Here is a 25,000-nt window from a genome sequence, read left to right as displayed (position 1 = left end):
GCGTCTGCTGAAAGGTGCACTGGCCCTGGTTTACCAGTAGAGGGCGCAGACAGCTGAAAGACATTGCTGTAATCTGCCGAAAGCCCCAGAGACAGTGCAGCAAGTGTGCGCGCTCGAGGTGTCCACCGCTGCTGGCCTTGATCGGAAAACAAGAAACCAGTGCAGGTATGGCTCACCAAATAGCACCAATTAATTAGGTACTGTGGTGAGTTTATCTCAAATTTATCAATCACTTTAATTGTAAAATGTTGAAGTGCTACGATCCGATCTAGTCAGCCCCAGCCTTCAGTTCACTATTTCCACATTGTAGTATTCCTTGGTACGGTAAACAATTATAGAGCTTTAGAAAAAAACAGTAAAGGAGTTTTGAATCGACATAATCTGTGTTTTGTTCCGGGCAGCTGAGGTACGTAACCAGTGAAAGCCTGGAGAAAGTTAGAGAGACGATACACGGACGGCTGCAAAGGAGGCAAGGTTACACCATATGTAAAAAAAGTTTCCTTATTTTGCAATAGCTGCACGATGTTTTTAGATGCCCAGCGTTATGCTACAATACTTTGCAAAAGTTATGAGGGTTATAACTGGGCCTGTAACAGGCATTCCCACAATCGAGGTAGCAATGAAGGAGGCTGGTTGGCTTTTAGCACGTGTTTTACTACAAGACGCCGCTGCTGTGAATGATCCGTGACTAGTTTGAATCTCACATACCCTCAGGATAGAAAATCGCTGTCAACAACCTTTAAAATAATATTCACGGCAGCATGCACTTTGTAAAGGAACTGCAGACAGGGGTGGAGAAGGTGGGCGGGGACAACAGTATTATATGCTTTTTTAAACTTATTTATGGCGCGAACTGTACCCAAATAGATTAGTGAGCTTTACATGAGCACCAGTTACATTACGCTTGCACACATTCATTTATTGGTAGGCACTGGGAAATTGTGATTAGTCCAGGAGCTGACGCCGAGACTCGAATCCCAGCTCCAAAGACGACAGAGAAGTAAGCAAAATGCAAGAAATGAAATTGCTTGTATGGCAATAAAAACACATTGATATAGATTTAATTTCTTGTACTTTGTCACTGCGCTTACCTCTATGCTGACCTTGGCGCTCTAACCCCAGCATTATTCACGTTATTATGTTGAAAGTTAAGACTTTCTAAATATGTAAAATGGGGCACTTGAAAATATCAGTGAACATATTTTATGTATACTTCAGCTCACCTGGTCGGGTGGAGTGAGTCTTTTCTCTACGTTTTAAGGCATGGGCAACACCCAGCCTTTCAGGGGCCCCGTGATAGAGCCAGCTCTGTTCTGTAGAGTCTTGCCCCAAAGACCTCGAATAGTATTTAAACACATGGTTTTAAATACCGTTCTCTTTACATTTATTTTTAGAGTGTGTAATTTGTGAGAAATATTATAGACATTTTGAAAAAAAATTGTTTATGTTTCAAGCAACATCCATCATAAAGTTTCTTTTACATCAAAGCAGGACCTCATATGAGAAATGCGAGGTTGTCACAGAGATTATTTGCAGTAATATTAGCTAGCTGCTGCTGTGTCACAGTTTTGAAAATGCGTCACTATTCCGTCATGTTAAATTTAAACACATTTAAAATTTGCACCATTGTCCCTGTGCACTGCCAGTGGCCTGGCTAAAGAGGGCATGAAAGGGCTGAAATTAGGTCATAAATTCAAAGCTGTTCTGATCAGCGGCCCCCAAAATATGATTGGCTCAGGGCCCCAAAAATCTTTAAGATGTCCCTGACCTAATTTTCTCAAAGAACAGCTCAACGAAATTTTGTAGCATTTTCCTTCAAAATCATTGCAGGTGTATTTGTAACATGCAATTTTATCAATATGTGTGTTTGCTGGCCAGGCCAGTTCAGCCCATAATATGAAAATCGACGTCAACCAAAAGCATGTGTCTGAATAAAAAAAAGCTGCTTTCATGAAATGAACAATTATACAAGAAATGTGCAGAGAGAGGCTCGGACTGATGGGCAATAATAAATGGTTGCACGTTTGTACGTGTGACTATGGCTGCAAATGTGATTTTGGAACAAATTGGCAGCTTGCAGTCAGACGACAACTTCGAGCTGGGGACGCATAAACTCTTTAGCTTTATGCAGCTATTGGCTCTGAAGTCTGCCCTGCAAGTGGTGTAAGTCCCAGAGACAGTGCAGCATGTGGTCTCAGCAGATCATGACTTTTTCTCACTTCCCACACACACCCTGCATCTGTACTACTAGGCATTTATTGTGCTGTGGAAAGTTTCTCAGGCCACTGCAGTAGGCATGGGCCAGGTGAGCCGTTACCTTGGGTGCAGTGCCAGGCATCACCAAGGGATGTCACACACCAAAGGTAAGGTAAGCACAACGGCAGAGAGGATGGGTCTGAAGTGGAGCAGCGACATTGCACAAGATGGTGGCTGTAAAGGTAGGCACCCTGTATGCTAAGGTACGCACTTGTATGACTCCCACTGGGAAAGCCCCAGAGGCTGAGAACACACTCGTTTTTATTTTCTAAAAGGTCTTAGTACCAGGCCACGATTTATATGGCTGGGTGTGGAGCATATGTGGCACAAAATGCAGTGGGAAATTGGTCACCACCCATTTCCCAGCTGGTGCCTGTAGAAATGCCGTTCCCACCAGGTCTGTCCTCTTAGGGGCACCACACTAGGCCACTGCATGTACTATGGACTAGCCAAACCATAAAGGCAGATCAGCAGCAGCGGTTGTCAGGTCTTCTGTACATTTGCACCATTATTCATAAAGAATTAAAGTGCTGCAGCGGGATCCTACTACACCCTCCTCTCTCTGGAGAGTCTGTCACCTGAAACTGACAGTGCTGAAGTAAATCAGGCTTTTTAATCCATTTCCAGTCTGAACAACACACACGCTCCTCCCTCTCCTCTTCTTTATGTACCTACAGTATGACCCCAGGATGTGGTGGTCCCCCCTGTTCTAGAAGAACTACTTTATGGAAGCTGCTTTATTATAAAGAGATGCAACTATCCCTCCTAGCAGAGTTGTTTAACATTATTTCAATACTGTCCAAAGGAGTTGTGAAAAGGTTTAGGTGAATATAAAGACTGGTGGTGGATGTAACATGATATGCAGGTATAACAAAAAAAAGATTCAGCTGTATAACATTTAAATTTTTCTGATCTTTTTGGTATAGACATATTTATACATATCAAGTTAGTGTGGTAGGAGCCCACAGTTTGTTTCCTGGCTATAGTTAGTCTGGGCTCTGTGCTTCAAGAAAGCAAACTGATAGATCATGCCTATGTTCTGAGAGAGTGCCAGTGGCATGAGTGTAAGTAGAGAGGCCATCCCAAAGCAGTTGGATTAATGGTCAGGGGGATCGGAACCTTGACGGGACAAATGATGCTTCCTTGGCTGTGATAAAGTAAAGGCTGCCTCGGCATAAGCAGTGGTTGGCAACATGAAATGTAAGGAGCAGTGGCAGATTGGAGAGAGCTTTGCTATCCTGGCCCCAAAAACATGGTTAATACTTTACATTGTGCAATGTTTTCTGGAAAGAACCAACCAGTCGATTGCAGTGGTTAGTGAACGATGAGGTAGGTTATATATAGGGCTCCCGGTTTTCTGTTTTTACGGATTTTTACATATAAATACAGACGGAAATCTATATTTCCTTTGTCTGTATTTATATATAGAAACGGCAAAATACTAGAAAACTTTGCAGCGCTGCCATGCTCAAACCCAGAGTTCTCTCCAGGCCCCCTTTCTGCTGCTGGAAATTCCATCCCGGGCACACACACAGCCGCACCAGAGTACTTCACAGGTCTTTTGAAAGACCATTTACTTGTTAATGAGGCTTTATTGTTCTTTCACCCCATGCCGTAGCCTCCCCCAACGCCCTTGACTCCTCCTGTCCCAGGCCCATACAATGCATGTTTTAATCACTTAAATTCACAGTGCTGCAGCAGCGCATCCTGGCACTCAGCTTTTTTAAACTATAAGAAAATTGTTCTCAAGGGCATACAGAATTAAGGCGAGATGTCAGGGGCTCGGGAGTATTGCTCTCAGTAGAAAATGTCCCGCACAGGTAAACCTCAGGTGTGCAGGTCTTCTATTTTCTTATCGAGCCAGTCTTAAGCCGGTGAGATTTTCATGAAAAATCGTGACAATTAATTTGGTGAAAAAGTATTCAAACTATACTGTATTATATAGGGGGGTTCGCCTACGAGGTTTAATGAAGTCCAGCAGTCGGTGGCTTACGTAATGAGGTTATCCACGCATAAAGGATGGTTGTTTATTTATTTAAAAAAAAAGAAAAAATGACTGCAGAATACATTATTAATGTCCAGGACAAAAGACTAAAAAGAAAACGTCTTTGCTCAGAACGAAAACTAGTGGATTGTCCTTCAAGACAACTCAGGGAAGACTGAGTGGATATCTCTCCTGTCTCTGTTCCTTTTGGCCTTTTCTTGCTCTTCCTCCTCTCTGGTTCTCTTGGAGGTTAGGCTGACTCCGTCGTCTCGTGATGAGGATAAAAAAAGAAAGGAAATTGGAAATGGGATCAGTCTAACAGCTTGTCAGCCAATGTAAGTGCTACCGTCACCAAAACAAATAAAATGGATTAGACATCACCAGGGTGAGGAAAAAGGTGTGAGGAGGCGATTGATAGTCGGTGTCCCCTGACCCCCCCTCCTTTTTTTGCTGCTCGCTATTCGGTCTCCTTCTTCTGACCTCCCCGCCCCGTAAGCCTTTTCAATATCTGTAACCAGTGTACTTGCCTGGAGCTACAGTCCTCCTGGACCGTAGCAGTGGGTATCGGGGCGTCCTCTTCCTCTCTGGGGCGCCCGGATACTACAGCGTCTCTCCGCTCCGACAACGAGCCCCCACTACAGTCTTCTCCCTCTACGCCAGCAGCCTCCTTTGTTGTCTTGCGTCCTGTTGGGCTCCTCGTCTTGTCCGTGTCTCCTTCTTCCGTGTCCTCCTCTCCTCCGATGACCACCGAGTCCGTCTTCTCCACTCCTTTTCCACAGGCGTCTGACGTCATCGGGGAGCGCCGGTCGCCAACTAGACCGCTAACTGCCGTGTTGAGGAGGGGAGTGTCACGATCCACTCTGGAGTTCTTGGTCAGCTGGGGTTCCGTATTACATGTACATAACACAAAATAGAATTGCACAAGATTTTGCCCAGCTATTTGTGAAAGTGCACCCATACAGCTGAATACATGGGCATAACTTTTTAGTGTGCTAGAAAGGACGATGGAAAGCTGACACAGTTTTACCACCAGACTGAGCCTTCCTTCTGCTGTTTCACTATATACTGCTAGAAGGGGCTGCAGCTCATGTCAATCCGAGAAAGGACATCAAGGCGCTGGAACATAAAGATGGTGAACCTTCTGTGTCCCAGCAGGATGGGTGACTGAAGAGGAGAGAAACAAAGACCTCCCCGTGACCTTGAAGGTTTCCTTACCCTGGGCTGTGTTCTGTTTTCTTCCGGTTCAAGGACGTGCCTGTGAGGGAAAGGAGGGAGAATATGGAGCAGATTGCTGGTGGCAGAGAGGCGAACGAGGGGAGGTGGAAGGAATATCAGACTGCCCAAGACAGAGGTAATGAGGGAAAGGTAAAATGTGAAATGCATGGAATAATAGAAAATTATTGCATTTTTGTAAGGACAGCATCTGTTCTGTTAACCAGCATCAGGTAATTTTTCACCCAAGGAGTTCTGTCTATATTTTAAATTTGAAAGGAAAGCTTGATGTGATGAAGCATTTCAATATGTAAAAAAATAGCCATCTGCTGTGGAATACCAATTTCACACAGCATTCTGTCTGTGGTTGAGAATGATCATTTTTTGGCACAGCTTCATATGTTCATGCCCTTCGAACTTTGCTGTGGGTGTGAGAAAACATGGATGGAGTGGAATAAGTGACAATTTATTCTGCTCGCTGGGATCACCCTAGAGTGGTTTAGCATCTATTTTCAGTTGGGGAACCTTAGACTGAGATAGTAACTTTCAGGGCACGTGGTGTGTAGCTTGGGATCTACCTATCTGTCTGTCTAACTACACATAAACACACCACCACCAATATAGGTAACCTTACGTACTTTCTGTGTGAAAACCATAGACATTTGAAGGCAGATTTCTAGCTGGCTTTAGATGGAAATACAGAAGCGCTGGCACATGTTTGCTCCTGATAAGTGTTTGTACTCTATCCTAACGTGTTTTTATAGCAGCACTGAGAAGCACAGGTACTCTCCTTTTCAAATTACTCAGTACCGGACCATTTAAAGCACTGATAAAAAGCCACAAAAAATCGCTAGTTTAAGTGAGCGCATGTGTGCATTGTCATTTTAAATAAATGTGGAAAAATACTAGCTGTAGCATCGTCTTTTACTTGTGGAAAAAATAAATGTGGATAAATACAGAAAAAATGCCCAAAAAATAAATATGGATAAATACAGACGGAAATGGCAAAAAAATAAATACCATAAAACCGGGAGCCCTTGTTTTATAATATGCATAATACGGCAAAATTGAAAATTTTATTGAGGGAGTGATGTGTTTTGGGAAAGAGCTCATAGCAGGTGCTTGAAGCTTTCTAATATTCCCCTAACTCGCACAGAGACTAGGCATGATCTCTTGGTGGTGAACAGTTGGAATCTTGCAGTTATTGTGGTGCTGGGTAAAGAATGATAAAAACAGGAGACTGCTGTTGAAGGAAACACCCAAGTTGCTGGGGGACAGGGAAGAATTTAAGCTAACTGCAAAAGACCAAGCTCACAGATGCTGAACACCAGGAATTGGCAGAGCAGATGGTGACTGTTTTTGAAATGTACACGACTTCCTTTGCAAATGTAGCTGTGAGAATAGGGCCCTGTATGTTCATTGTTGGCATTACTGGTGGTGATGTGAGGTTTTCAGAGTTCATTGTGAAGTGTATCAGGTTGCTTGGTCTTTTGATTGTGTTTGGGGGCATTCAGAGTGTGTCAGGTGTCAGGTGGAGGTGCATGAGGCAATCTTGTGTACTTTGGGATTGTTTGCCTGAGTGTTACTGTGCATGAGGCATTGTATAGGTCTGTGGTAATATGATAATGTGTTGCCTCATTTGGAGAACCTCTGTGTGCATTATGAGAGTATGGAATTGTGGGTAGGGAGCCTAGAGGCATTTTAGAGTTCTGGGAGTGCTGGTAGAGTGTTGTTTTTGGGCCACCTGTGAAAGGGCTTGGCATTGTTAGAGTATCTGATGGCATATTGGCAGGTAAAGGCAGTCTCAAGGTAAGTCATGCACCACACTAATTAACCAGCTAATTTCCCAAACTCTCATCTCCCTATAGTGGCATAAATAGCCTTACTGCTCTCTGTGTGTCTTTTACTCACTATTATCTTTTTCAATTTCCCACTCTTGGTCTGTCCTTAGAATTTCATGTTTTGGCCTGACTCCTCAATATGTGTCTGTGAACATTAGTATTTGACTGTAAGCATAAGTGATATACACTATGAAAAGTGTTCTTATCGAAAATAATACTTTGTGTCATTATAGATGATTCCCAGCTGAAACTGTTTCACTTCGCATATTTTGTCTGATGACGCAGTGCTACTTCTGTAGGTTCAGCTCTGCTATCAATCATGCATTTAATTCAGGTAGGTTCTGTGTTTTGAAATATGTATGGTGCATATGTGTTTGTGAATGTGGACAGGTGCATGTTGCATAGGTGCCTTTTGTGCGTATGTGATATGGTACATGGCTGTCTGATGGCCTGTAAGGGTGGCTGATGACCTGTAAGGTTGTCTGTTGGCTTGCTTGGGTGTTTGAAAGTTGTTTTTTGGGTTGAGTAAGGGTTAGACGGTATAAATGGTTGTCTGTGGTGTATGTGATTCGACACATTAATACTGATAGCTGGTGTGCATGGGTCTCAAATCACATTTGATGATGTTTGAACATAGATACAGTACTGATTAATCATGCGTGCGGCTATTTAATGATGTGTGAGAGAGTATGTGTTATATTTATTTTTCTTATGAATGTAGGGGAGTAATTTATGGGCTATCTCGTATGCATTGATGCCTTATTATTATGAGTGTCGGTGTCTGCTGGTATGCATGTGTGTCTGTGTGTGTCTATGTATGTATACATATATATGTGTATATAGATATATTTGCTAAAACACCAAAGGTTACACAGACTTTATATTTAGGTTCAGATTATACACGCACAATGCCATAGAAGTGCAGCTGTTCTAGAGAGTTATTTCATGTAACTATAACTTGTGACCTAAGGTAACTATAACTCACACCCTTGCCATGCACAGTTTTCTCATCAATAATGCTATTCAAATGTTACTGTGATATTATCAATGATGTCATAGAAGATGTCATGAGTGATGTAATATCTTATGAGGTCATGGGACTTCGGAATGTATAAGAATAACATGAGCATAGGATTGCATTGGTTGCTTTGTAAAGTGTCTGACTGTATTGTCAGTGTCTGGGAGAGAGGTGAGTGACATCTAAGGCATTCCTGTTTTGAGTGATTTTACTGGAACGACTTCCAAGGATGTAACTTTTGCATTGCTCTGTACTCATGATATGAAAAGCTGCACCCCACAAGACTTAAAAAAGATCTACTCTGCTCCAAAGTAATGCACCAGATATCTTCTTTTATTTCAGTTATTCCTTACATTCGAAGGTGCCTAATAGGAGTACAGCCCCATATACCTCAACAATCACATAAACTCTCACACTTATCAGAACCCTCCAATAAGCCACATTCCTACTTGCACACACTCCTGCATATAGAGAAGCAGATCTGGCAGTCATGACTTCTTTCTCCTTCCTAAAGCCTGGAATGATATGCCCCTGCACATCAGAGCCACCTCCTCAGTTTTTGAATTCCACAAGAAATTGAAGACCTGACTCTTCACATAGCCCCTACTCTGGCCTAAACATTTCATGCTGCAGGACCAGGATACACTTCCGGGATAATATGACAAAACATGGATATCTGATATCCTGCAAAGGTATCTAACTTTGTGCCTCTTGCTACATGGCTTGTTTGGTGAACCTGAAGCAAGCATTGGTCTCTTGTTGTAAGGGGGATGGTCAGGTGGGTTGTTAGTCTAGAAGGCAGGGTCCTGTTCTGTGATTATCTTTTGATCTAGGCTTGGATAAACAAAGAGCTTAGCCTTGCATGACCTTGCGGACAGTGCAGAGTAAATAGAATGGCTCTAAGAAATAGCACTCTAACTTAACAGTAAAGTACACGGAGAAGCATGATTTGTTGACTGACAAGTGGGTTGATAGAAAGTAGTGGCAAGTCAGTCATGTTTGATGTGGGGGTGAGAGAGGGTGACCTATGACTTTTTGATAGTGATTTGTTTGCCCTTGGCTTAGCACTACATGGTTTCACTAATACCAACCATTTTTGCATGAGAGCTTCTGATAGGATGCTTTGCCACTGAATGTGCTACTTACTATCCAACTGTGAGAGGTAAGAGGGTGAGTGTAATAGAAATGGTTGGGTGCAATTTGGGGATGTGTGACTAGTAGTGCTTAATCATTGAAATATGTTTTTTCTTATCACTGTGGAAAACGTACTTATGAGAACACTTTGATGATGTCTGTGATGAAGATGAAGAAGATGAACAATCACGTCAGGCTGGCAAGACTGTTGGATGTTGCCAAAGAAACATCATTCAGGTAAGTCGGTGACTAGAAGGTATACCAAATCTGTGGGCGTCCAGTGAAACATCTTGGTATACACTCTAGGAATCCGGATCTAGTTCTTACTCTTTCAACAAGAGGAGCATAGGGTCAGCTTATAGACATTGTCTTTTTTTCCTCCTAGGTGGACCATGAACTTTAACAATCGTCAACTACACATGTTTAGCCTAGGGACAGCTTGCAGGTTTATGGCAGCTTGCCTTGAGCTAATGCCCTCACTGAGGTGTTTTTGCTGCCAGCAGAGCTTCAGCACCACTTTGCACAGTTGGTTCAAGGCAACCTGCCTTTCATTTTGTATCTCCTCGATCTGCCATGAATGTTTAGTACAGGGACAGATTGTAGGCACACACTCTCTCTTTTTTCCCTCTAGGTGGATCGGATCTTCAACAACCGTCAAGAACACATGTTTAGCCTAGGGACAGCTTGCAGGTTTATGGCAGCTTGCCTTGTGCTAATGCCCTCACTGAGGTGCTTTTGGTGGCAGGAGACCCACAGCACCACTTTGTACAGTTGGTTCAAGGCAACCTCCGTCTCCTTTGGTTTCTCCTGGCTGTACCAACAATGTTTAGTAAAGGGTCAGATTATAGGCACACCCTCTCTCTTTTTTCCCTCTAGGTGGATCGGGTCTTCAACAACCGTCAAGAACACATGTTTAGCCTAGGGACAGCTTGCAGGTTTATGGCAGCTTGCCTTGTGCTAATGCCCTCACTGAGGTGCTTTTGGTGGCAGGAGACCCACAGCACCACTTTGTACAGTTGGTTCAAGGCAACCTCCGTCTCCTTTGGTTTCTCCTGGCTGTACCAACAATGTTTAGTAAAGGGTCAGATTATAGGCACACCCACTCTCTTTTTTCCCTCTAGGTGGATCGGGTCTTCAACAACCGTCAAGAACACATGTTTAGCATAGGGACAGCTTGCAGGTTTATGGCAGCTTGCCTTGTGCTAATGCCCTCACTGAGGTGCTTTTGGTGGCAGGAGACCCACAGCACCACTTTGTACAGTTGGTTCAAGGCAACCTCCGTCTCCTTTGGTTTCTCCTGGCTGTACCAACAATGTTTAGTAAAGGGTCAGATTATAGGCACACCCTCTCTCTTTTTTCCCTCTAGGTGGATCGGGTCTTCAACAACCGTCAAGAACACATGTTTAGCCTAGGGACAGCTTGCAGGTTTATGGCAGCTTGCCTTGTGCTAGCTAATGCCCTCACTGAGGTGCTTTTGGTGACAGGAGACCCACAGCACCACTTTGTACAGTTGGTTCAAGGCAAACTCGCTCCTGTTATGTCACTCCTGGCTTTGCCAAGAATGTTATTTTTTAACATATCTTTATAGAAATGTTACAACATATATTCCAATCATATATTCATAGCACTTCTCAAGGATGTAATCAATATCCTTAACTGTTATCCCCAGTACGAGATATGACCCCACATACATCCCCGGCTGGTGGGCCCACAGGGTTTCAACATGTGTCCATGGGTTACTGATTCTGCCTGCTAGAACTGGGGTCACCAATTCCGACGTGGTAGCTTGGCGCGAGGTAGGAAGGCGAACTTGGGTGACAGAGGGGCCTCCGAGTAGCGGGCGCCGGGCCGTGGCAGTGACTCTCCGGCAGTTACGGCGCTTCCGGGCACAGCACTAGTTTGTAGGTACCGGGCTGTGGCTATGACTGGCCTGCGGCGCTTGAAGGGCACAGCGCTGGAGAGTCTATACAGGTAGGGGGCATCACAGTAGTTCAGCCACGGCCTGGGCTGCGGCGGTGATGGGCTGACAGTGCTTTGAAGTCGCAGCGCCTAAGAGTCTGAACATGTAGGGGGCACAGCTGTTCCAACCAGATGGTGCTGGGGGGGCACAGTTCTGGCGGATTAGCTCTAGGTGGGCACAGCGCTTATCGGCAGTTCCTGATCAGCAACACCCACAGCAAGCAGTCCCCCTCTTCTTCACAGCGCCTGGGTGGCACAGCGCTTGTCTCAGGGGGGAGGTTCACAGCAGGTCTCAGTGCAGGTTCTTGGGGGGAAGAGTAGGGGTTGAGTTCGCAGGCTTAGGAGGGCAGGATGGTTCCCTGCAGCACGCTGGAGTTGGTCCCCTGGGATTCCCCCTCACTGGGCAAGATCAGTAGGCAGGCAGAGCCCCTCATCTAACTTGGGTACAGTAGGGCCTAAACTCAGTCAGTCCCAGTAGTGTAGGTTTCTCCCCTAGGACCAACTGCCTACGCTCATGCAGAGGTTCCCCCAGGTCCAGCGGTGTCCCAACTGACTAGTTCAGTTTCCCTCCTTTCCTCTTATACCCCTAGGTCAGGTGACCCTCCTGTAAAGGCGGTAAAGCATTATCCCTCCCAGGGCTGGAAGGTTCCAGGAGCTTCCACATATCTGTGTATGGGACAAAAAGGCGGGATGGTAAAGATACAGTATCAAGATGTCCCAGCCTGCTCCTAACCACTAGTGCGTGTATGTAATGGCCACTACGCAGTAGCAGGGGCCTGTGGCAGCCATGTTATTAGGAGAGAGCACCTGCACCTCAGCACTGTTTGGCAGTGGTAAGGCGCCCAGAGACCTAGGGCCAACAAAAAGATGGTGGCAAAAATGAGGCGAAAAGGGAAAAAAACAGGGTAAGACCACCCTAGGGCTGACAGGTCTAACACTGCCTGTCTGACGTATTTATACAGGTACCTTAATGTCAGTCATTTATTAACACTGTGTGTAAAATACCTCTAAGGGAGTTTCCGGGATACCAGGAAACGGTATAAGGTGTTTTGCCATTTTGCAGTGCTCCACATGTGTCTAAGATAGGAACTATTGCTGAGGCCATTCAGCAAAACAAAAAAAGGGTTAACTTATAACAACAAACAATCCTATCAGTGGTAATTCTGGGCCGTATAGTGGGTTCCCAGCTGTTTGTCATATAAATCACTTCCAACTCTCCAGGCCCAAAAACAACGGAATGCCCAGCCATGGGAGGTCAGCCTTTGAAGCCAGAAGTTTATCTAGTAATACTTCTTGAGGAGTAAATCTACCCATCAGGCCCGTTTCCTCCCAGCAGGACCAGCCGGCCACTGAGCCACCCTCATTGTTTCGTTCCCTGGCCTCCCTGAGTTGGGTTTGTAAATGTTTATCTGGCCACATAACATTGTCCATTTTACACAAACCGGTGTAAAAGCACAGTAGGTCCACTTGTTAATATTGCGCCGGTTAGGCCACCCCACATCTTCCGCGCGTCATTCCAGGACGCACATTCTCTCTGAGAGGTCCCTACATTAGGGTTCACTGCCTTCTGTTCAAGCTGTAACTCACTCATTGAATTCTCAACGTGTCCGTCTGATCTGCTAGTTTGCTGTGTTTCCCCCAGATCAATCCCAACCCCATCGACACAGCACTGATCTCCTGCTGGAGTGTTAGCTTGGTATCCATGATGGCAGCCTGCACCTTGTCAAAGTGAAGTTGCATAGAAGGCTCTGGTGTATCATGGATGTCTGTAACCAGCACTGCGGGTGGGACTCCTCAGAACTGGGCTGCATTGTTGGCTATTTAGACCTTATCTAACCCATTGTAGCTCTGTCACAAATTTTTGTAGTTATAGAAGTAGGTTCAGGGTCGGCAGTAGTGTTCTCCACTAGGGAAGGAGAGTTTTATTTCCTTCTAGGTAAGGGGCACTGAGTCGGGCCAGCAACGGAGCAGACATCCACCAACTCTGTGGTACAGCTTTGTACAATAATGTGGAGTAAGGGGGAGGGCAGCTTGCCTATGCACCCCAGTATAGTAGAGTGCCTCTCACTCATTTTTGCACCAGAGACCAGTTAAAGCCATTGGTCCATTGTAAGAAATTCCCATCTCTGTGGGCACCCGTGGCTGCAATGCTCTGTTTCTGTGTAGCAGGCAGATCAGGGCATCCCTCTATTGATCTCGGACACCTTCTGTAGTCAAAGTTCCTCACTGCACAGCAGTGGGTAATCTGGTTGAGCACAGCAGTAAGAGAATAGCCACCTCCAGCAGAAGTCCTCATTTACATTCAAATACGCAGGCCCATCCCTGTGTTGTCCTATGGTACCTGGTCTTCACTACCACGAAGGCAGCATCACCCCGAGGGTCACCTCCCACAAGCAACAGGTCCCTGGTGTGTACCTTCCATCCATCAGTGCTGCCACATGCCCCTCCTTCAGCCTCCCGGTATAGGCCTGCCCCTCTCAGGTACCTCTCCGTATATGATGTAGGGCAGTGGTGCAAATTCTAAGAGATATCTCACCTTGGTGGGCTCCAGTCAGGCCACAGTATCAGATCTAAATACATATTCTGGCATTCCAAGGAGTAGAATGAGCTTTATAAAAGTCACGGACACATCTGTCTTTGAACTCCAAAATCTATTTTAGCAGACACCAATGGCTATAATGATTTAGTAGGAGAACTCACATCCTCAATTTCATCATGCATCACAAAGAGGAGATGGACTCTGCTTTGTTAAGTCTGGAGGCCATATGGTCATAAAGTAGGGTGAGCTAAATCTAGCTCTGTCTGCACCATTTATCTCCAGGACATCCATGCTTCAGCATGGGCTTCCCAGGCTCCTCCAATTTTTCAAGTTTGCTAGGCAAAGGTACAATTGGTACTGAAGCGGGGTTAAACTTCATTGTCGGCTGCCTATGCACTCAAAGTGGTGGATCCATCTACACATTTCTCCCGTGTGAAACCCTGTTTCTCTGGCCATGCTGTGAAAAAGAGGACTAATTCTGATGCCCTACTTTATGCAGCTGAAAGTGCATTGCTTACTAAGAACCAAGTTCTGACTTCTTTTGTGTTCGCCTTTTCAGTATTGTAAGGGGGTTCAAAGGTGCAGGCCATCTGTGGTTGCGTTCAGGCTATGCCATGAGGCTACAACAAGCTCGATCCAGAGACTCTATGTACACATTTACAACCAAATTAAACTCTTACAGGCCTGCCATTTCACAATTTTACTAGGCAAAAGGGCAGGTGAAATTGGAGCAGGGTTAAGATTCCAGTGTTATACACATGTGCAACCATTTATACATTTATGTTTCCTTTCATTAAATGTGTTTTTTGTAGAAGAGCTGGAATCAGTATCATAATCTTAGATATCATGCCCCAAAACAGATTATTTAGCCATGTGCTTTGTTTCTTTCTGCTGAAAATATATCTAATTTGGCCGAGGTTGACTTCATTTGTAACTTGGGACCCATTCAAGTAGAAGGTACTCAAAAACTATTTACACATACTATCCTACAGGTTTGAACTATAAAGAACAAAAAAAATAAACATTTTTTTTTACTTTTTACATTTTTATATTTTTTTGATTTTTATTTTTTTAAAAATGTTTTATAACTGTTACTTACTCAACCTACAACTACTTCCAATAAACTACAAACACTGAAATATTTAAATTAGTAATATAGTAATGATAATGTAAAATATTATGATAATTATTAAGAAATATGTAAGGCAATGAAAAGCTAGTTTAGCTCCTCCTGAACAGTAGGAGAGGGATGACAGTGACTTAACTGGGGATAACATTGCTCATGAACACCAAGTTTACAGGCAGGACACCAGTGGCGGGACCTTTTTCTCCGCCCAGGCTGACTCCTGTCAGAGCACACAGCACAGTCTCTCTCTTTTCGCCCAGGCAACAGCGCAAAGCCGTGCTCCTCACTACAAAGAGAAAGTAGTGGTGTTGTAGATATGTGTGCTTGAGAAACACCATCCTGCCGTAGACAAAGTGCCTCTACAAGACTCACTATAAAACTGTGGCAACTCTGAACATTGCATGGATCAGTATTCAATTTATACAATTCGTAAGCATTCATGATCGACACATCAACCAGATTACGCCAAATTTTGGACCAGTATCTGTGTGTTGATCTCTCTGCTGCGAATTCGTATATTTTGCGGTCGCTTACATCAACCCCACCCATTCCTTTATTGTAGTCTAGAATGACCTGAGGTTTGATGATTGACTTCCCAGACCTTGTCTGTACAGTCACATCATCTGCTAGGCTAGAGGTGGACAGCAGTAGAACAGGCTTGCGTTGGCTTTTTTTTTCTCTAAAGGCGCATGCCAATACCCCTTTCTTTCTCATATACTTAGACATTTCTGCCTGTAATTTGGCCCTTGCAATCTCTGGAGGCAGCCCTTTAGAGTTTGCCCGCACTGTGCCTGTTAATAGAGTTTTGTTCTCAAGTAGGTCCTCCGCTAGACTGACACTTGAGTAATAGTTGTCAGTCATTAGATGATACCCTTTACCTAGTAAATCACATGAGCGGAGAAGACTCATCACCTTGTTGAACACAAACCCCTTTTCTGTTCCTATTGTTTTATCCTTCCCAGAATATAAATCAACATGAAGGACATAACTGTTACTGCTGTCACATACCTCAAATTTCTTAATGCCAAACCTAGCATGCCTTTTATTAGGCATGTATTGAATGTAAGCCACCCTATTTTTCATGCCAATCATTGATTCGTCAATACAAATCACCTGATGTGGCACATAGTACCGCTTGAAAGCATGGTTTAGTGAATCAAGTACTGGCCTAATCTTATGCCACGGGTCATAACCTTCAACTTCCCTCACCTTTGCAGTGGCATTGTCATTTATGTGAAGCATTCTTGTGACAATAAGGTATTGCCACAATGGCATGACTTGTCCAAAGAAAGGTGTGGCCTGAGAAGGGTGTGACAAATCCCAGTAATGTTTCACATTACGTTTCTTTATGAGGCCCATGTTAATAGATAAACCAATCCATTTTTTTAAGAGGCCTACAGTCAAGCCCCCATTCATCCATCGGCGTAGCCGTGAATGGGGATGCTCACTGATCCAGTTTGCCATTTTGTCCAGCAAATCTCTTGCATACTTGTTTGTTTCACGTACTATGTGTACAAGCAGTTCCATAGTTAAAAACAATTGCAAATATGCAACTGGGAGAGAATTTCGTGGTGGAACTTTCCGAGCTCCTGGATTCCTCACAGTAAACTCAATACCATAACTGTTGTTATCATTGCCTGGTGCAATTTCATCCCAGACAGTCTCATACACATCTTCTTGAGATAATTCCTCTTCTTCTCCACTCTCACCAAAGTCCTCATCACCTACACTCTCTTCCCCACTGCTGGACTCCTGCCCCTCCCCAGAATCCACCTCAATGTCACTGTCACCCTCTGAATAAATATCTGGAGCTTCATCCAAAAATTTGAACAAAGATTCCTCTGTGTCAATCTTAAATCGTTTGGTGTTCATGTTGTTAGTTTGAAAAAAAGCACAGGTGAAAAAATTAGCACCCTCCCTCACAAGCCTTAGTTGTGTAACTTCTGTGAGGTAAAAATCATTAACCAACACTTCCTACACCCAAAAAATTGGTGAGGTCTATGGTTAATTTAAAAAACAAACCCTCCTTCACACTGCCCAATTTTTACTAATAATAATTAAAAAATTAAACCTAACACACCCTATATATTCACACAAAAAAGAATCTGTAGCATTGAAAAAACAAAACAATTGAAGATCAGTAATTCTCTCACAAGCTCCTAAAAACCCAACCACTCTCCAGCACACCCAAATCCCTGTCAGAGAAATTTCTGTCAGCGAGGGGGCTAATGTATCTTTTTGGCTGCTCATGGCAGAGTATGCTGACAGAGAAGAAGGACAAGCAGACACAGTGCACCTTTCAGTGGAAAGAGTCGGCCATTTTGTAATAACTGTTTGAGGTAATTTAGAAAAGCATTGCAGCAATATATGTTTTTCACAAACTGAAAAAGATAGCCTAAAACAAATTTGATATTACCGACATGACTTATTTTTCTTCGGCTAATTTTTCTTATAGCGAAATAGGTATTTACATATATTTTCACTGTTAGTTTTGAATAGCTGATACTACTTTTAATTCTGGTGACTGAATTAGATTGTAATGTTAACCTTTACTGTAATGATGGCCTTATTTCCATTTCCTGGTAGTTAACCGCTTCAAATCTCTCCATTGTATCCACCTTTGCCCTTGCTGACAAGCACTTGAACATGATTAAAAAGGGCTATAACTACATGTGACACTGCCATTCTCCCATGGCATTCCTTATTTCATGCTGTCTTGTTACTTTCTTGTTTTTAATTGGCCGTAGACTAACAATGGTCCGCAGCATTACACTTGCATTCAAGCAGCAGAGCATGATTGAACAAGACTCTGGGCACATTGGTGTTTTTAGGCATAGGTGAATGGCGCATTGAAAAGGTGTCATTCTCAATCACACATTGTGTCCTTTTGTGGGTTTTGAAAGTCCTAGAAAAAAATAAAGATGGCTTTAAGTTCTGTGTTTAACTTTTCACATTTGAAGGTGCTTCACAGACAGAGGTCAAATATTTGGCTATGTCTTCTGACAAATTGCTGCAGCATTGATGTTTACTTTTCTTTTTCTGACTGCAAAGTGAGAAGAGTTTTTATAGTGAATTATGTGAAAGAGTGTAGGAAGTTGGCTCTGTATATGATATTGCCACTAGGTGGTAATACCGTGCACAGCGTCCAGGGGTTCCCCAAAAGTGTACATGGTTCAATGTAAAACCCAAAACGCTCTATTAGTGGTACTGTGGGAAAGGAGCCTTAGGTCTGTTGGACATTTATTGCTCGAAAATGATCAATAATAGACACCTGACTCAAAAAGGAGATCCACAACAATTTAGAAACATATACTTTGTATTTTTATTTTAAGACTTAGATCTTCACAATCAGATTTGTTAAATAAAAATACTTTTCACTTTCAAAAGTCGACAATTATAATATTTTCACAACAGTTCAGTGTTATCCTATGGGGAAAACAATATTGTGGTTAAACAGGTAAGTACCACACTTACAGTTAAAGTCTTTGAGGCCAAAGGTCAGCATGGACAAAGGGTCAGGTGAGTACCAAACCTGCACCTCCAGTACACAGGGGCAGCTGGGTACAGAGGTCAAAGTTGGAGTTCGGCCCAGTGTGTTTCAATGGAAACTGGGGTGCCTGGAGCCACACTACTTACAGGTAAGTATATTGGTTTCAGGAGGCTAACGTTAGGGGGTGGCATGGGGAAGGGGAAAAAGCAGCACCAAACATACACCCCCAGCAGCACAGGGGGGCAGAGTGCAGGGTACCACTTCAGCGTTAGGCGCCTACTGCTTCTCAGTGGAGTTTCTTCTTTTGACAAACCAGCTGCAGGCATCGTTACGGAGATTGCAGGAGGGAGACCAATGACAGTAGAGGTAAGTAGAGGTGTAGGGGGCGTAGGGACAGGAAAGATCCATCCATAATGGATTAATGACCTTGAAAGACTTAGAATAGTGGAATTAGAGGTCAATGGTCTACAGACATGAGCCCCCAACACCAATTAAACCAATGAAAATGGAAGCATTTTTCAAAACAATTGCAATGCAACACTAGTAACTAATGATCCAAGGGTAGTGCAATAACGACCATGAAACACCTAAACAAGTTTAATTAGAGGTCAAAGGTCAAAAAGCATAACCTCCTCCAACACAGTAACTAAATAGGAATTAAGTACTTGTCATGATAATTCCAATAATGACTCACTTGAAACAATGATCTAACTGTATTGGATTAATGACCATGAAACACTTAGAACAGTGAAAATAGAGGTCAAAGGTCAAACCACATGACCCCCATACCAATTTCATCAAAATGTATGTCCTTATCATGACAATTCAAACACTGCAATACTTGCACAAAATGATCTAGCAGTAATGGAATAAACAACTTGAAACACTTACAATAAGTGAAAATAGAGGTTAAAGGTCAAATATTATGACCTCGCCAACAATTTGAACAAATATTTTTTTGTTGCTTTTCTTGACAAGTCCGATAATACCACACTTGTTGAAATTGATCCAAGGGTAACAGAATAAAAAATAAAAAAAGTTACAAGAAAATGTGTATTTAGGGGTCAAAGGTCACGTTTTTTTAACCTCTTAAAAAAATTGACTAGTTGACCCTTGAGATCAGACAATGACTTTTCAAATGATACCTCACTTTGCATAAACAATATCAGTGTTACAAAGATACATCCTTTGCACACTTCCAGGAGCTACCATTTGGGGTCAAAGGTCAAGGACTGTGACCTACAAGAGACTAAGCATGAAATCATCTGCCACCTATTCACAAAATAGGCATCACTGCTTTGCATAAAGGTCAGAAAATGAATTTTGAGATGTTAAACACATGTCCAATAACAAAATTGAGACCATTATATGAAAAACAACAACAGAAGAAACAGCATGTCGGCCATTTTGTAGTACGTAAAGTGCTGTCCAAAGCAGGAAAAATATGAATTTTCATGTCTTTACTAACCACCATCTCTGAAACATCAATTTTACTACTGTGCACCAATTTGACTAGGCTTATAACTTTAGATTCTGCACAATAATAGAAACACGTGAAAAATGTATGTGCCTTATATGTATGTCATAGTTAGATAGATAGCCCTAAAAAACACAAAAACATAAAATAAATTCAAAACCTGCCTTTTTACCTGGTAAGCTAACAGAATAATAAATATTTCTGTGTATCTGCATTTGGAAAACACAATTTTTTTTATTACCCTACCAACGCGGTCATTTACACTTATCATTTTCACTGTCACCTGTCGGCCATCTTGAATTGTGTCATGTGACTTCAGGCTGTTTTATAAATGTATGTTTTAGATATAAATTTATAGTACAAGAAGTACTGAAACCAAAAATATATAGTTTATCAACATTATAATCGTAATTACAGAAACTACAGCATGTTAGAGCAAAGCATTACAAAAAGTCATAAAATGGCTTGGCACTGAAGGATTTTCAAAGGGCACTAATAGGGTTAAAGTGCTGATTTTGCCTCCGAGTAAGAAAAGTACTACACAAAATGTATAAAGGATCGGCACATTGGCTGCCTTTGCTGATGCCCCCGTTGCCTAATTTGTAGTGCAATGGTTAAGTTGCAGAGTGTGGTTGAACTTGGTTAGGAGACTTAGTGCCTCTTTCCGTGTCCTACTGATGATAAGGATGGCTTGATACCATTTTCTAAGCCCAGTATATTGAGAAAAGAAGTAAGTGAAGAAGAAGTGTGGAGTCGAAAGTGGTTCTCCAATTTCTCTCCACTTGCTAAAATTGCAAAGTCTCCATTATAGCATAGAAGAGAGCGTTAAAGTCGGGGATGGCAGAGGATGAAAATGGGAAGTTTACTTATAGAGAGAAGTGAGAAATGCCCTGTGTGCACACACCGGTGTCTGACCATAGAATACATTTAAATAATGCCTCTAGAAAAGAGCTATGCATGTGTGCCTCAGTGGCCTAATGGATAAGGCACTGGCCTCCTAAGCCAGGGATTGTGGGTTCGAGTCCCATCTGAGGTGATAACAAAAATCCTCCCTCTTTCTTTTCCAGAAAATTAGGTAGATTTATTACATGCTTCCTCTCGGAAGTTTATGAGGGATTAGGTACTTTGAAACTGTCCCATTTTACTTGTGTACACTTCACAGTCATGTTAGTGTTCTGAAACTGCAAAGTAGATTTTTAAATGCCTATTTTTGTGAGATGCATTTTCGACCGGCCAGAACATATTCTTTTGGAAAAAATGATTTGAATTGGATTGGTGTGAATCTTGTTTCTAGAGGTGGTGACAGGCTTTCAGCTACTTGAATAGGTCAAGCCAGGATTCATAAAACGTATACAAACTATGTGAGTGTGAAAAATTAGCATATGCAGAAGGAGCAATTTGTACTACTTTCAAAACAGTTTCACTCCACGTCTGGAAACGTCCAGAGCTATGTAGAGCATACAAATGAGCTTTAAACTCATGAGGAAAGAGGTTTGTATGCAAAAAGGAAAACAAAAGCATATCGTACTCATAAAATTCTCAATATATAGATTCCAAAAAAGTGCTTCCAGCGAAAAGAGCTGAAAGAACACTATGGGATGTAAACCTGAATACCTTTCAATAATATGTTCTCCATCCATGCATACCACCTACATGATAATAATCATCATCTCAGGTGAACGGATGACCGCGTGGCCTAATGGATAAGGCGTCTGACTTCGGATCAGAAGATTGAGGGTTCGAGTCCCTTCGTAGTTGTTTTTGGCCAATGGTCACACAATCTGCTTTACATTCAGAGTGGAAAAAGTCTTTTCCAATACTCTTGTAGTCCTCACTTTCTCATTACTAATCAATAATAAAGTGGAGTACATACTGTAAACTCATTCAGGTTGCATCTTCAGTCTAACTACTTGTGCAATTTAGTGGCATTAAAAAGTGCTTCTATGCCGACGCACTGAATATGTAATAGGTTTGCAGAATTTTGACGTGACAGAATGGGTTTTTAGCTTAAGTGTGTGTAGAAGAACTGCAAGGTGTGTGCCTATGTGTGCATAGAGTGGTACATGTGTGAAATCTGTATGATTTGGGCAGTTAAAGTGCTGATTTTGCCTCCGAGTAAGAAAAGTACTACACAAAATGTATAAAGGATCGGCACATTGGCTGCCTTTGCTGATGCCCCCGTTGCCTAATTTGTAGTGCAATGGTTAAGTTGCAGAGTGTGGTTGAACTTGGTTAGGAGACTTGGTGCCTTTTTTCCGTGTTCTGCTGATGATAAGGATGGCTTGATACCATTTTCTAAGCCCAGTATATTGAGAAAAGAAGTAAGTGAAGAAGAAGTGTGGAGTTGAAAGTGGTTCTCCAATTTCTCTCCACTTGCTAAAATTGCAAAGTCTCCATTATAGCATAGAAGAGAGCGTTAAAGTCGGGGATAGAAGAGGATGAAAATGGGAAGTTTACTTATAGAGAGAAGTGAGAAATGCCCTGTGTGCACACACCGGTGTCTGACCATAGAATACATTTAAATAATGCCTCTAGAAAAGAGCTATGCATGTGTGCCTCAGTGGCCTAATGGATAAGGCACTGGCCTCCTAATCCAGGGATTGTGGGTTCAAGTCCCATCTGAGGTGATAACAAAAATCCTCCCTATTTCTTTTCCAGAAAATTAGGTAGATTTATTACATGCTTACTCTCGGAAGTTTATGAGGGATTAGGTACTTTGAAACTGTCCCATTTTACTTGTGTACACTTCACAGTCATGTTAGTGTTCTGAAACTGCAAAGTAGATTTTTAAATGCCTGTTTTTGTGAGATGCATTTTCGACCGGCCAGAACATATTCTTTTGGAAAAAATGATTTGAATTGGATTGGTGTGAATCTTGTTTCTAGAGGTGGTGACAGGCTTTCAGCTACTTGAATAGGTCAAGCCAGGATTCATAAAACTTATACAACCTATGTGAGTGTGAAAAATTAGCATATGCAGGAAGGAGCAATTTGTACTACTTTCAAAACAGTTTCACTCCACGTCTGGAAACGTCCAGAGCTATGTAGAGCATACAAATGAGCTTTAAACTCATGAGGAAAGAGGTTTGTATGCAAAAAGGAAAACAAAAGCATATCGTACTCATAAAATTCTCAATATATAGATTCCAAAAAAGTGCTTCCAGCGAAAAGAGCTGAAAGAACACTATGGGATGTAAACCTGAATACCTTTCAATAATATGTTCTCCATCCATGCATACCACCTACATGATAAAAATCATCTCAGGTGAACGGATGACCGCGTGGCCTAATGGATAAGGCGTCTGATTCGGATCAGAAGATTGACGGTTTGAGTCCCTTCGTGGTCGTTTTTGGCCAATGGTCACACAATCTGCTTTACATTCAGAGTGGAAAAAGTATTTTCCAATACTCTTGTAGTCCTCACTTTCTCATTACTAATCATTAATAAAGTGGAGTACATACTGTAAACTCATTCAGGTTGCATCTTCAGTCTAACTACTTGTGCATTTTAGTGGCATTAAAAAGTGCTTCTATGCCGATTCACTGAATATGTAATAGGTTTGCAGAATTTTGACGTGACAGAATGGGTTTTTAGCTTAAGTGTGTGTAGAAGAACTGCAAGGTGTGTGCCTATGTGTGCATAGAGTGGTACATGTGTAAAATCTGTATGATTTGGGCAGTTAAAGTGCTGATTTTGCCTCCGAGTAAGAAAAGTACTACACAAAATCTATAAAGGATCGGCACATTGGCTGCCTTTGCTGATGCCCCCGTTGCCTAATTTGTAGTGCAATGGTTAAGTTGCAGAGTGTGGTTGAACTTGGTTAGGAGACTTAGTGCCTCTTTCCGTGTCCTACTGATGATAAGGATGGCTTGATACCATTTTCTAAGCCCAGTATATTGAGAAAAGAAGTAAGTGAAGAAGAAGTGTGGAGTCGAAAGTGGTTCTCCAATTTCTCTCCACTTGCTAAAATTGCAAAGTCTCCATTATAGCATAGAAGAGAGCGTTAAAGTCGGGGATGGAAGAGGATGAAAATGGGAAGTTTACTTATAGAGAGAAGTGAGAAATGCCCTGTGTGCACACACCGGTGTCTGACCATAGAATACATTTAAATAATGCCTCTAGAAAAGTGCTATGCATGTGTGCCTCAGTGGCCTAATGGATAAGGCACTGGCCTCCTAAGTCAGGGATTGTGGGTTCGAGTCCCATCTGAGGTGATAACAAAAATCCTCCCTCTTTCTTTTCCAGAATATTAGGTAGATTTATTACATGCTTCCTCTCAGAAGTTTATGAGGTTTTAGGTACTTTGAAACGGTCCCATTTTACTTGTGTACACTTCACAGTCATGTTAGTGTTCTGAAACTTCAAAGTAGATTTTTAAATGCCTATTTTTGTGAGATGCATTTTCGACCGGCCAGAACATATTCCTTTGGAAAAAATGATTTGAATTGGATTGGTGTGAATCTTGTTTCTAGAGGTGGTGACAGGCTTTCAGCTACTTGAATAGGTCAAGCCAGGATACATAAAACGTGTACAACCTATGTGAGTGTGAAAAATTAGCATATGCAGGAAGGAGCAATTTGTCCTACTTTCAAAACAGTTTCACTCCACGTCTGGAAACTTCCAGAGCTATGTAGAGAATACAAATGAGCTTTAAACTCATGAGGAAAGAGGTTTGTATGGAAAAAGGAAAACAAAAGCATATCGTACTCATAAAATTCTCAATATATAGATTCCAAAAAAGTGCTTCCAGCGAAAAGAGCTGAAAGAACACTATGGGATGTAAACCTGAATACCTTTCAATAATATGTTCTCCATCCATGCATACCACCTACATGATAAAAATCATCTCAGGTGGACGGATGACCGCGTGGCCTAATGGATAAGGTGTCTGACTTCGGATCAGAAGATTGAGGGTTCGAGTCCTTTCGTGGTCGTTTTTGGCCAATGGTCACACAATCTGCTTT

The 25,000-nt window shown here is 42.5% G+C and overlaps 2 non-coding genes across 2 annotated transcripts; both read left to right on the top strand.

The window, feature by feature from the left end:
• Positions 1–20,999: 20,999 nt before the first annotated feature.
• On the top strand, positions 21,000–21,072 carry TRNAR-CCU (transfer RNA arginine (anticodon CCU)). Its single transcript has one exon. It is a non-coding gene; the product is annotated as a tRNA-Arg (tRNA).
• A 3,105-nt stretch (positions 21,073–24,177) lies between these two features.
• TRNAR-CCU (transfer RNA arginine (anticodon CCU)) lies at positions 24,178–24,250 on the top strand. Its single transcript has one exon. It is a non-coding gene; the product is annotated as a tRNA-Arg (tRNA).
• The last annotated feature ends 750 nt before the right edge of the window (positions 24,251–25,000 follow it).

This window comes from Triturus cristatus, chromosome 4_1 (genome assembly GCF_964204655.1).
Source record: "Triturus cristatus chromosome 4_1, aTriCri1.1, whole genome shotgun sequence".
Lineage (NCBI taxonomy): Eukaryota > Metazoa > Chordata > Amphibia > Caudata > Salamandridae > Triturus > Triturus cristatus.
The sequence above is the reverse complement of the archived record's forward strand: the minus strand, read 5'-3'. Positions and strand labels throughout refer to the sequence as shown.